A 13989-nucleotide genomic window follows, 5' to 3' on the forward strand; every position below is an offset into this window, starting at 1 on the left:
GTTTCAGTGACCACCAACAGAGGAATGGAGAGAACAGAGGAAAGCTGAAGACGGTGTGGTGATGCCCTCTGTCTTCGGAGAAGAAGAAGAGAAGAAGAAGATCTCTGTTCTTGGACCCTTGGCCCCAGGGGGAAATGGGGGGGACTGTAGTCCCAAAAAGGAGAAGCTGTTGGACCCTCGGCCCCAGGGGGAAATGGGGGGGACTGTAGTCCCGAGATGAGAAACTGAACTGTTGTTTTTCTTGGGTCCTTGGCAAAGCATCCTTAAAGAAGCCCTAAGAGAAGTCTGTCCATGCACTGTGGTGAGAGCTCTGTGACATGGAAAGGAGAGTGTCACCATGGCAGATTTTCTCCAGGTGGTTGCCATGTGTGACATGGGAACACAAGGGTGGCAATTGTGTTTCCTGGGGGAGTCTGTGGCATAGGAGAGACTCCTGTCTCCCTTGATGGACTGAGTATTGAAGGGTGGCAACTTGATCAGGAATCCTGGGTGGTGTCTCACTGTGGGTTTGTTTGGAAATTAGGTGGGAGGAGGAGTGTTTTGGAAGGTCTTCATCCGGGATTTAGTGCCTGTGTTTTATAGTAGTAGTAGTTTAAAAAGTTTTTCTCTTTGTTATTAAGCTTGGGCCTGCTCTGCTCTGTTCCTGATCACATCTCACAGCAATTATTTATGAAGGTGCATTTTCATGGGGGCTCTGGCATTGTGCCAGTGTCAAACCATGACACTACGTGTCACAACACTTGGCACAGTGACATCAGCCTGAGTTTCCCACTTTCCAAAGGTGGAAAAGCACTATTGGTTATTCAAGATGGGTTTGTTGCAACCAGTAAGCAGGTGATACCAGTAACAGGAGGATTTTAATCTTGTTTCCATATCTAAGTTCAATGCCACAAATTTTGATGATGAGGTCACTATTTTACCCCTAATCATTATTTAATTTAGAACAAATCCATATCACACTTTAAACAAAAATTTTTCTGTAGAAATTTTCCCCAGGTGAGAAATTTCAGGATGCTACCATCTTATTTCAGTAATTTTTTGCTGGTGATGCTACAGAATGAATTGAAAAAAGTATGGCAAGGTGGTCTCCAAATTAGGGTTCATTGCCCAGCTCCCATGCTCTTGATCAACTGGGGATTAATGATGTTTCCTGCCTCCAGAGATTAGAGAGCCTTCTGATAATGGGAAAGTGATCATAAGTTTAAAACAGAGCCTAGGAGAGTAAAGAGTAAGTAATGCTGCACCTACTTGGGGAAATGGTTGAATTCCGAGTAAATCTCCAAGTCTGAGTGTCTCCTGATGAAAGCAAAAAACACCACAAACAATGGGGAGACTATAGTTTAGGTGGATGGTTACACTAAGTGGATAGGATACGACTTCTGTTCAAGATGAAGAAACAATAACAATGAACAATGAAAAATGTTGGAACTCAAAAACTATTCACAATCATTTCACAGCTGTATTCTGGCTACCAAAGGCAAAATAAATTTTCTCTATCTCTGCCCTCTGCTGCAGGTAAAGGAAGAATCAGTCTTACAAAAAAAGCATTCATCATATATTTTATGTGTAAATAGAAAAAATCAATCAAATTAAAATTCCTGAAAGTAGTAATAGAAAGATATGTACTCAGCATTCATATGATACACGTACAGAACATTTTTTGCCTCATGATAGAGAAAGACAAGCCTTTTAAAATTATTACCAACACAGAATTAACATTAGAGACAAGACAAGAGAACATTAGAGACCTCACGAGAAGATGGCACTGTGTAGCAAATGTCATTGTTCCTCATGTGGAGCCAGTAGCATGCCTTTACAGCAGCAGTTTGTAATGACTGTTCTGAAAGGCCATAGAAAGCTTTCTGCTCAGTCATGCTGAGTGATGTATTAGCATTAATAACCAGGGTTCTGCCTGGTTAGATGACCAGAGAACTTTGATCTTGAAAATTATGTACTGTAGGTGATTCCCTTCCCAGCCACCTAAAGAAAAACAGAAAAACATATCAACAGTTCATTTTCTTTAAAGGTCATGATGTCTGTATTCTTTCCAGACAAAACTAATACCCTGAGAATACATAAGGCATTGCTCCATTATTTGGTATCCCTTCTGACTGAATCTAATGGAGTCACCTCTTGAATGGAACCCATATGAGAGTTAAGCAGGGAGATATGAGTAGGGATTGGATACAATGCCAATATTGTTTCCAAATTATATCTTTCTTTAAATTAGTAGGTCTTGATGTTCCCTTTGTTTTATAAGTTATACACTGCAGGTAATGGCAGTGCAAGTCTTTCCACCTAGCTTTCACTTTGCTGAAATGCATCCAAGGAAAGACTGAGAGAAGACCTGTGTCATACTATTCATCCTCCACAATAGTGTTCACATAGTTTTGTGTAATGAAAATCTTCCTGTACTCATTAACCTCTCTTTAACCAAATACACAGTTGTTCCCATGACATAATGAGCTTCAATGACAGCTATCCTGGCCTGAATTTGAGCTGATGATATGCATCTATTTCCAGTCGTAGAGATAGCAGTTCAGTGTTGGAACCCTGGGCACAGGGAATATTTCTCTGCCTGTTCTGAGAAGTCCTGATCCCCAGGAGAACACTGCTTTTAACCTTTGTCCATGGAGAAAGCTTCCAAGACTTTGGGATTAATTGGAATCTACGAGTGTGTGAAATAGATACTAGTGCGGTTTCTCACAGGGTGAAAAACCTGTTTTGGGTTTTTAGTATGGAGGTAGATAGAAGACAAATTGGAGGATTTTGGGCATCTCCTGATCTCCTTGTTCTTCATCTACTCCATTATCTGCAGTGTTGGTAGCACAGAGTGACTGGTTGGGGAAAGCCACAATGCAGATATTGTGTGAAGAGACAAATAATTAGTTATTGATAGAAAGGTAGAAATAAAATACATTCTAAGAGTTAATTGGAGAAAATAGTTTTAAAATATGTTGAACCTGTGTCTTGTGGCTTTTGGTGCCTTCTCTTTGTACGCTAAGTCTAGTGTGTAGACAGGGTGATGAACTTTTTGATAAGAGAAAAAATAAACAGCAGCCTGAAGTCTAAAAAAAAACAAAAGTCCCATTCATTTCTCAGTCCTAGGACAGAACTTTTTAGGGGTTTCCCCATGAGGGGATCCTCGGGGTGGGGGAGGTTTCACAGTTCAGTTTGTTATCAATTCTTATTGCAGATCCATGCTCAAGAACACAGATTTGCATCCAGGTTTGTATATAAAAAATTCTGGCCATCCAAGATATATTTGTCCTGTTTTGGACTTGTCTTTGGCTTTTCCTCCTTGCTTTAGCTGTTACTGCACATTCTAATGAGAAATTAAGTTGTTTAAGAAGTAAGACACTGCCTGACTGCTTAACAAAAAAGTGCAATACTTTGTTTTCACTTCAGAAACTTCATTCAGTTTCCAAGCTCTCTTCCATGTGATTCTTGTCAAGTTATACTGAAATCTCTGTGAGTTCAGCTCCTGCTGCTTGAGGGCTCTTGGAGAAGAATTCCCAAGATTTGTAATAGCCTCGGAGGATATATTCACTTTAAATGTTTGATAGTGAATATCCAAAGTTATTGCAATAAATCAGGGGTAGTAAGAAGTAGGAGAAGCTAGCTCCTTTCCTAGCATTTTACAGGGAAGCAGATGACTAGGGTAGTATGATGAAAAAAGCTTCTTGTTTAGTAAAAGATATAATAAATACCAAACTTGTTGATTCTTTAAGAGTGACATAATGATGCATTGCATTCTGGAGATTATAGAATTCGTGACCAAATTAGATAAACAGTTCAGAACACAGTCATCCATTAGAGAAAGTATAAAATATCCTCCTTAGTAAGTGCCTAGTTTCAGCCAGGACTGAATTAATTTTTAACAGTAGCTAGGATGATGCATGGTCAGACACTACTGTTAGAATACTAGCTCATGTGAGAGTAAGGGAATCTTAGTGGAAGTAAGGGACTTGGTGGGTATTGTCTCACTTTCCATGTAAATATTTTCTTTGTCGTATACCTTTTGTTATTGTTACTAACATTGTTGCTGTTGCTGTTTCTTATCTCATTGCTGCTCCCAGTAAATTGTTCTTATCTCAACCTGTAATTTTCACCTTTGTGCCTCCAAAGGAAGGGGAACGGGAGAAGATGGGGATTGAGGAAGGGTGTCCGGTTCGGTAGAAGGAGACTAGGGACACTGTATTGGGAAGTACTATTCCTAAACTATGACAGTAAGGTTCATGGATCATGAGATTAAAGTCACGGGAAGAAGTGGAAAGAGGGGAGAGACAATGGATACAAGAAGACAGAATAACACTCCAAGTACAGGTAGAACCTGAACTTGAGTAAAAATAAAAACTTGACAAACCATTATTTTTAAAGTTCTTCTTTTAAGGTTCTTATATTTTCAGGTTTCCTCAAAATGCATTGTCTGGTGGAACTAAATCTGTTCTGTTAGAAACATAGAAAATATTTGCAATAAAAGTAACAGTTTTCAGCAATTTTCACACTTCATTTCAAACTTGTAAATGAGCCTATCTTGCCAAAAACACTGTTTTATTTTGTCAGTATTTTAAAAAGGGGTTTTGCTAATGGAAAAATGCATCCTTTCCAGGAAAACTATAGTTCATCTGAACAGGAAGTACTGCTGAAATTAAAAAGGTTAGTATTGCACAAGAGCTTTAGCTGGGAAAATTAGTTAGATCATCCTGTAATCTCTGCAGGCACAAAGTCTCAAACTTTCATTCCTCAGCTAATTAGTGCAAAAAAAAAAAGCTTTCCATACTGAAAAGCAGTATTAACACCCTTGCAAACAATCTAACTTACAGAATTGCTGCAATGGATTTGATCAAAGTCTACCTAGCCCCACAGACAGTCTAGAAAAGCATCTGGTATATTTATAGTGAGAATAGCATGACTTCCTAGCATGTATTACCTAGTCTCCAGTGCCCAGTGTTCGAGATATTTATATCTCAAGCATCTAAGTTCCAGAACTTGGAGATGTGGAGAAAGTCAGTACTTCTTACTAGGTCTGTGTATGATAATTTTGTGCATGTCCCCATTACTCATGTCATTAAATCCTTCTTCACATCTCTTCACTATGGTAATAATGTCATCAACATCTGTGATTCTTTTCCCCTATCTATCTTCATCCTACCCCATTCCTCATGTTGCAAACTGAAGAATCATTTTTACTCATCTTTTCTAGTATGAGCTTTATTTCCTGGTTCTTTTATGGTGTTCTTCTTTTGTCATCATTCTCTGTTTTTTTTTTCCTTTTTCTACAATAGTTTTTTTAAGAGAGTAGTACCAAAACTGCCCAAAATTGTCAAATCTGGATACAGAATATTCCACAGCATAACACTTCTTATATCTTGTGGATAATGATCTGAGAGCAGAACTTGAGAATTCAATTTTTAATTAAATTTCCAAGCAGTCATCCCAAATAAGTACACTGTTCAAAGACTGCAGTGCTCCATCAGTGAGCAACTCATTGATAAAAATTAATACCAATACTCATGCTCTGGCTAGTGAATAAAAAATAAATTATCATAACTGATAACCCAGAACAGTAAGGAATACTTTCAGTGCTAACTTAAGCCGAGTCTGGATGTCCACAGAGGTGTACAGCTACAAATTAATGATTTTACAAGATTTCAATGTAAGAATAGTTTTATCACATGTAGGAATATGACTTTGGAGGGGCTAAAATTCCAAAAACAATGCAGCAAGTAATTTATGAAATTTTTTTCAACAATCTTTTTACTTGTTGTAATTGTAAGGCTTTATATATATAATATTAGACTGAAAGTCCATTACAGGCTAGGATTCACACCCCTGATAACTTACACCCAAACCAATAAGCCAGCGCATATGAATGCAATTTCAAGAATAAGGTCACTGAGACCAAACTAAAATTCTGTCAGATTTTTCTTGAATGAGACAATCAAAACTAACTGGATCAACTTGAACCTGGTTATGAAAAGATTTCATTTCTCTTCTCTCTTGGAAATCAGTCAGTTCTGACCTTTGGGCTTAAGTAACAAATAGGATTTAAGTGAAGGGAAGTAAGTGTGAAATTCACAACACATTCAGCATATTCCTAATGAATGCTTCATTTACATCATATATCATACCAGTTATATATGGTATATATAGTTATATATATATAACTACTTATATAGTTATAGAAGACAATTTTTGCACAAGTCAGCAGTGACAGAGGACCTACTATTAAAATAATTTCTAAAGCAAGTGCCTTTAAAGAATCATGTAAGAAATGTATAGCTCTACTTAGACCTGAATATAGTTTCCCCTTTATAATCACCTGGGTCATATATAAAATGTTTTCCATTCAGATTTAGTCAATTTAAACTGAGAGGCAAAGGTTACCTTTTCTTGAAGATTAATTTTATTGACTCCCATAGGGATAGAGATATCAGCGTTTCCATACTAACTTAACACCTCTGAAGGCTGTGAAATGACTGAACATAGTAGGCACTCTTCTTTTTTTTCAAAATTAAACCAAGCTTTCACACTTAAGCAGCAGACAGGGGTAAAGATGAAGTAGAAAGCAAGGGAAAGATGACCTTATCTTTGACAGGATCAGTTAAATAAGAAATATCACCTCTTTGATCATCCCAATACACATATCTCCTACCCCAAAACAGCAACTGTGACATCCTGTAACTTGAAACCGATACTTTAAAGCAGATTAGTGCCATTTAAATTATAGTCTGCTACATAAATAACTTGCATTGAAATATTTATCAGCTCTCTGACGTAGCTGCTTCCATTTATAGCTTATAAACTGTTTTTTACTGGTTCCTTCACATCTGATAACGTGGCTTGAGAACAGGTGGTGAAAATGTTAGGCAATTATGAGAGCCTCTGTTTGTGTGTGTGTGGTCTCTTTCAAAGCCACTGACCACATACAAAGGCATTGTAAAAGTCCCAAAGTTACATTATCAGCCTCTGTACCTGAGTACTGTCCTAGATGGACTCTCTTTGCAGGTGGGGTCTTTCTGGACTGTAAATAGTTTTGCTGAATGGTTAAAAGTTCAGAATTATCAAAATCTATGTTTAAGAACAAATTTAACTCAATGCAATTCACAAAATAGTTTTAGATCTCACATGTGTAACCAGTGTGGCTGAGTAACTGTCCAGTGATACAGTGTAAAGCTGTTTTCTTACCAAGGCTCAGAAGGTGATCAGTTGGCCAAGGCAGGAATTGCATGTTACCAGTGTACCTTCACAGGTTTTGCAGCAAAGCCTGCTAGAATAAATTGGCTTTTCAGAGATATATCACCATGAGTTGTTTAATTTTCTTTGCAAGTAGGGGTAAAACCATTCTGTAGTTTCATCATAGAAATATTCTAGAGAAGATTCTTTGAAAGTTCCTATTACTCAGTTAAAAATATCCGCCTTTAGAGACATAGTACTGTCTGACTCTGGATTCAGATTTTTACTTTAGCAAAACAAGAATAAAGTGTTGTGATTAGTAATCCAATCAAGAAAGAATTAAACTAACAGTAAAACCTTGCATATAATTTCTGACATGTATAAAGCTTTTTAGTCTAAGTAAAGGGGTTTTCTAATTTGAAGTAATTTCAGAATTCAATGCTGTTGTTGATAAGGGCTTGTTTGCCTTGAACAGTGTACGTGCTGTCAGACTGTTTCTCTCTAATGGGGATAGTACAGCTCAGAGTGTTTTCCACTTTTTCCCTGCATTTGGATGTGATGGGTGCCATTCACCATTATACAGAAACAAAAATTACTTCAAATATTTGCCGTAATGTTACAATAGGAATGCACATCTCAGATTTCAGCAGCCATTAAAATAACCCTTGAAGAATTGAAAGGAGAAAAGTAATAGGATATTTTACAGATGGTAGAGTCTTGTATTACCCCTTCGATCACTTTACTCCCTCTCAACACAGCTGTATTTATCCAGGTCCCCTTCCCAATTACTGTTCAAGAAAAAGAGTGTGCACTATAGTAAAAGATTTTAAGTACCATGTGCTGTCTTCAGTCTACAATACATATACTTTCAAGAGCAGTTCAACAACAGATCTATGCATTTTATTTCATCAAAATGTTTTCAGTGTTACTGACTGAGCTAGGCAAAGAATAGTAAATCTGTAGAGAAATGTGCATGAACCATAATAATTTTGAAAGAGGCATGTATCAGAAAGTTTGGCTATACAGCCGTGATAGAATTCCTTTGTGTTTCAGTAAAATACAGTATAATTTAAATTCATTGTACTCAAATTCCTAAAGAGCAGTTTTCCTTTCAGCATTCTTCTTCCTTGCAATTTTTATTTCAAATAGACCTGAAAGTTAGTCAGTGTAGGACAATAAATATGGTTTTGTGTTCCTGCTGATAATGTCTAAAATTCCAGGCAAGAAGTGATGCCTGCTGCTCACACTTAAATATTATAGAATTACTGCCAATATCAGTTTCTTGCTGTTTGGCCATTAAATCAGTTTGACAAGCTACCTCTTTCTACAAAATCATTTTTTATACATCTGTATGTCAGTATTAACTTACCACATTTTTCTATTTGTCTGAGTTTACAAAAACATGTGTCCAAACAGACAGGTTTTTAATGGACTACGGTTGTGTAGTGCACAAAAAATTTTACAATTTATACTGTTCTGACACTTCCAGTATGAGCTTATATTGGAATTCTAGCTTGCCCTTTCAAAATAAATTGAAAATAAAGCATTTTTTCATTTTCATATTGTTACTGACATAAATATGTTATTATTTTTTCATGGCCATGTCAAAAGAACCTATCAAAAATACTTTGGAATTGTAAAATCACATGTCCAGAAATTTGTAAGCGGCAGAATTAAAGTGGCCTGACAAGTTTATCCAGTTTGGGAGTCTTTTGAAAAGTGTTTATGAAAATATTAATTTATTTTTCCACTAGGTCATCATCTTTGGCAGCACGGACAACAGCTATTATTCAGGGAATGCAACATCTAGTGATTTCAGATGTGTACTTTTCATTTCTATTTTCCCTTATTTGCATGCTAGAAAAGTTTTACGTTTTTTAATTAAAGCTTTTGTTAAGAAATTGCAGTCTGCAGTGAATACTAGAAAGGGGAAATTCAAGTGATTAGTTTATCAATGTCAGGAAATGACTGAATATAGAGAATTACAACAGAAACGTTAGGCTGCTTCCAGGAATGGTGTGTTCTTAAAGGATCAAATACATTAATAAAATTTAACATAACTGACACAATGGACTATGGTGACTTTGCAGTGCAGATTGTAGTTGCGGAGTATGCCCATGACAATTGACACTGAAAACTTGAACTTGTTTGGGAAAGTAGAGGAAAAAAGTAGAGACAAATTTGGCATTTTTGTCTCTGCTGCTGGGGATTATGTGTGCTGTAGGCCCCAGATACTTGCAGAAAACAAGGGAAAAGAGATTTTCAAAGGCTTGAATGCTAAATAAGTGTGCCTACCTAAGAGTTCTTGGCAGTAGGACTGAAGGTTCATACATGGAAATACTACCACTGGTCCTCCCAGTAACTTTCCTCATAGCTTTCTTGTTTACTTTGATACCCAGTTCAGGAGAAGTTGAAATATATACCAACAGTGTTTATATTGACATATACTCTTATCTACTCTGATTTAATTTTTGAAAATCTCACTACTGCTGTTCTACAGAACTTGTGAAGTCAGTGGCATAAATTGATTATTAACTTCTTATTAAACATAAATTTTCTGCAGACATCTTAGCTAATAGTGAAGTCTAGCCAAGTAAGATGGTCCCTAAATACAAATTAAAACAGACAAGAGATAGTACTTTCAGCAAAGTTACAGCATTAACATAGAAGAAACTTGAGATCTTTTACTTGCTTTTTAGCTTTCAGGCATTGGGCTATATTTAGGCTAAGTTTTCAAGCTTTCTTTGAAATTATGGACAGTATAATTTATAAATGAAGCAGAGGATCATCACATATTTGTAAGGAATTTGTGACAAAAAAAGTGCCATCCTTCAAAAGTGAATCTTGCAGTGCATTACAAATGTTCTTTAAGCTCAGCTGTTACTCCTCACATTGTAGCTGTGTGGTTGTAAAAATTGCTTCCAAATCTCCATGAGTGTGCATGTGTTTAGGAACTAAGAACTGCTGAAGTACATATGGAAAACAAATTGAGATGTGTTTGATATAGAACCATTTTAGGGTACCAGTAAGGGCATTATAGGTTTAACTTTCCTAAAAAAGGGGCTTCTTTGGTGAGAGAAACAGGAATAAATGAACAAACTGAAAAACCACAATTCTTTCCTGCAGTAAAGAAACAGAATTCTGTTTTACTTTTCCATCTAAAAGGCCTCAGTCATGGGAAGAACAGTAACGTGTTTGATGCATCGTACTGCATAATTGATCAGGTTTGTCCTAAAATCTGTATTGGTATTAGTTGCTCTCTGTAGAAAATGATGGTGTGGAGCTGCTTCCTCTGGAGATACCCACTTGCATCAGAAGATTAGTATAAAATTATGTATGGTGTTCAGAAAACAACAGTGATCTCTAAGAGGAAGAATGTGTTTGTTGGGTATTTGAAAGGTTTTTCCCCCCTTTTTTTTTTGAGCTAATACTGATGCCTGCTTCAGAACTTGTTTGGGAAACAAAGTCTAGCTATAGTTTATACAGCTCTATAAATAATGCCAGCTGTAGAACCATTCACACGACATTGACAGTAATGGATAAAAATACATAAAAACTCAATTTCTCAAACATTGCCTTTAAAGTACAGTAAATCAATGAGCATATGTCCTCTGAAACATCAATTGAGTTGAAATATAAATGTTTATAAAATATGAGGCTCCCATGCAGATGGGCTAAGGGCTGCTTGGTAGTTTGCATGTAAAAGCAAAAATTTCTCAAGTGCCCACTGTTTGAAATCCTTTTACATTTAACCAGTAAACTGGCAATAGAACAAGTAGGGTTTGTAGAACTGCTAACCTATCACTACTTCACATGAGCTTAGGGGGAACTGCAAGGCTTCACCAGTTATGAAAACCAAAATCAAATGCCATGCATTAAACTGCCCAGAAATATTTAAAAGTTTAATTTTTTTTGCCTTAGTGTAGTAGAGTTATAGATATAGATAGTAGATAATCAATTTGTTAAACTTCATTTTGTATTCTATTAACATCAAGGGAAAAAAGACATCAGTCCTGAAATTTGAACTGCTTGTACACTGACAGCAAGCAATGACTGGAGAATGTTTGCATTCTTGATTATTCATGTGTAGTTTAAAGTCATATGCTATTATGAAAGATTACACATGTAAAGTGTTTTTTCATTGTTTGGTGGTTTTCCCCCCAGCACAGTCCACTGTTTTCTAAGGACTGTAAGGTGTAATTCATGCTGTTTTAGAGGAAAGTCCATGTGTTCAGCTAGGTGGTAGTCTTGTCTGCTCTGCTACTTCTTTACAGTGGAACAGAGTTTGCCAGTATGGCAGTGGGGATTCAATTGCTCTCCACTAAAATGCTTTGGAGTCAATCAGCAATGTAAAAATAGAAATTAGTCAACAAGATGTGTTTCGAGAATTTACACAAAATCAGGCTCAAAAAAACCAGAATTTGCTGTTGTATAGCAGCTTGGGATTCTGTCAGACTTTGCAAGAGGACAGGCATATGCTAAAGGATCAAGGCTGCAATGCCTCGTTGTCCCCCATGTCATTAAAGACCAAAAATCAGCAATAGAATTCAGTTTGCTGAATTCAGTATATTTACATCCAAATGAATATTTTATTAATTTTGCCCAGTTTTGCAACATGTTCCTTCAGCCTTACTAGTGTCTTCTAGTCATAACATACTCTTCTAACAGATGAATAAAATTAAACTTAAATCTTATAGATTTTCAAACCTTTATTTAAGATTTTTTTTCAAAAAGCAGAGAAAATGGTAAGTAATCGGCGAAATGCATTGTTCTACTCTTCAACAAAGTATCTCTCATTGCACAGGTTGTGATACAACACAACAGTTAAATATTTGCCTTCTAATTTGGCATCTTACTTACATAAGGTTGCTTTTCTCAAATAATTATCCTTTGCTGATATAATTGATTATTACAAAAGGGATGCCACCATGGAAGGCAGTGTATCACAGTGCAAGGAGAGTTTAAGATGTAGTTTCTGCTGTCTTATGAAATAAAACTTGTATGATCATCCCCATTCTCTGCATTATTTCAGTCCTGCCTTCCTGACCACCATATACTCACCAGAAATGCAAGTGAACTAGCTTTTGTTTTCAATGAATGACAATTTCATTTGCATGGATTTGCAGAAGTTTTATGTTTAGCCTGCTAATGGATAGGGTTATGGAGATATTTTTTAATTCTTGGTCATGCCAAAAGATTACATATATGGACAGTTTTTTCTGGTTTTTTTACCAATCCAATATGCTTCATACCTGTGTAATGTTCATTTTTTTCATGTAGAGATAGTTACAAAACGAACAGCAACTAAAAATCTTGCTTAAATTAAAGATCTGTTTCCATTTTTATGGTTTGGGAATAAAAGAGTTTTTGGGAAACTGAATGCTAAGTCATTCCTACACACTAAACAAGTCTCATGACCAATAGCTCAGCAGGTGATCATGTCAGAGTTGGATGAGAAGCCTTTTTCAAAATTAAAAAAAAAAAATTCTCACATCACAGTTGGACAAAAAAGATTATGTAGATTTTCACAGGAATTTTAGGTGTTTTCCACAAAAATTAAGTGAATCAAAGCAGATATTTTTACAAAACATTTGCTTAGCCCAGAAGACATAGATAGAGCCAAGGTTTAAGTCCTCCATCTAAATCAGGCAGGTTTTCTACACTGTAGATGAATATCCTGAACATCCTCCAGTAATATAATGTATTACTCTGTGTGACTTGAAATACTATTTTTCCCCCATAACTGGTACACATTTGAAAGTTTCATGTTCTGTAGTTTTTTTTAAGTCTAAACAGCCCACCTTAAAACATCTGACTAGTTCTAATGAATGCATTTTTTCTCTGAAGTTTTCAATCTGTTGATTTATGTCCAGTAATCTCAATATTGTTAATGTCCTTTTTACTAGCTATCCTGTTCATGTTAAAGGCTCCTGTGGATAAGTTACAAAACTTTTACCTCTGTGCTCCAATTATTTCAATTGGCTTTTAGTCAAATTGAAAACATAGTTTTAGTCAGCATTAAAATTGCTGTGTCTAATTTGGCTTAAGGCTGTATGTGAACAAGTCCTCTCATAGTAAGCACAAAGGTACTGTTTCACCAATCTTCTGTTTTATCCTAAAATCAGTTTTAACACACTTACTTTTCAGAACTGTGGAAGTACTAAAGAGTCATTAGGCATTTGAATTAAGGGGTCTTATCATTCAATTCATTAACTTCTGGAGACGGGTGCTGTGTCTTCTGTTTATATTCAAGGAAATGAATGTCAAAGATTGCCATGTGTGTGGTGTAAATAAGAAAGACCACCAGTGTAGAGCTTCCATTTTTGTGATGAGAACATAAAAGTCAGTTGCTTCTGTTCCAGAGGTGATATTTTACTTAGACATCTGCTCTATTTGCAGAAAGAAGGTAAAACATCTTTTGTTACTGATTTGCAGACTGAGAGGGTTTGGACATCAATTAAATGTAAGCATTTTGAAAGTCTCTTATAAACCTTCATGTTTCACTGATAGATTGAGCAGCTCTTTGTTAGAATAAAATTTACGTGAGAGACAGAGGAAGTAAAGAAAATAGAGGGTGTGAGTTATCATGAAAATAATTGCACTACATCCCTGAAGCACTTTGCTGCTCATCATTAATTTTCTTAGGCTGTAATTTTACTATGAAAACTTTGCCATGGGGAATTATAACATGCTTTCTAAAGTATTAACCATAGAAGAAAGCAATTTTTGTATATGTTCACTGAGGGAAAAAAATATTATTAGTCTGGCTGTTCAGAGTAGCCAGGGCGACAGAATTTTACAGGAAATAAT

Source organism: Anomalospiza imberbis, chromosome Z, assembly GCF_031753505.1.
Source record: "Anomalospiza imberbis isolate Cuckoo-Finch-1a 21T00152 chromosome Z, ASM3175350v1, whole genome shotgun sequence".
NCBI lineage: Eukaryota > Metazoa > Chordata > Aves > Passeriformes > Viduidae > Anomalospiza > Anomalospiza imberbis.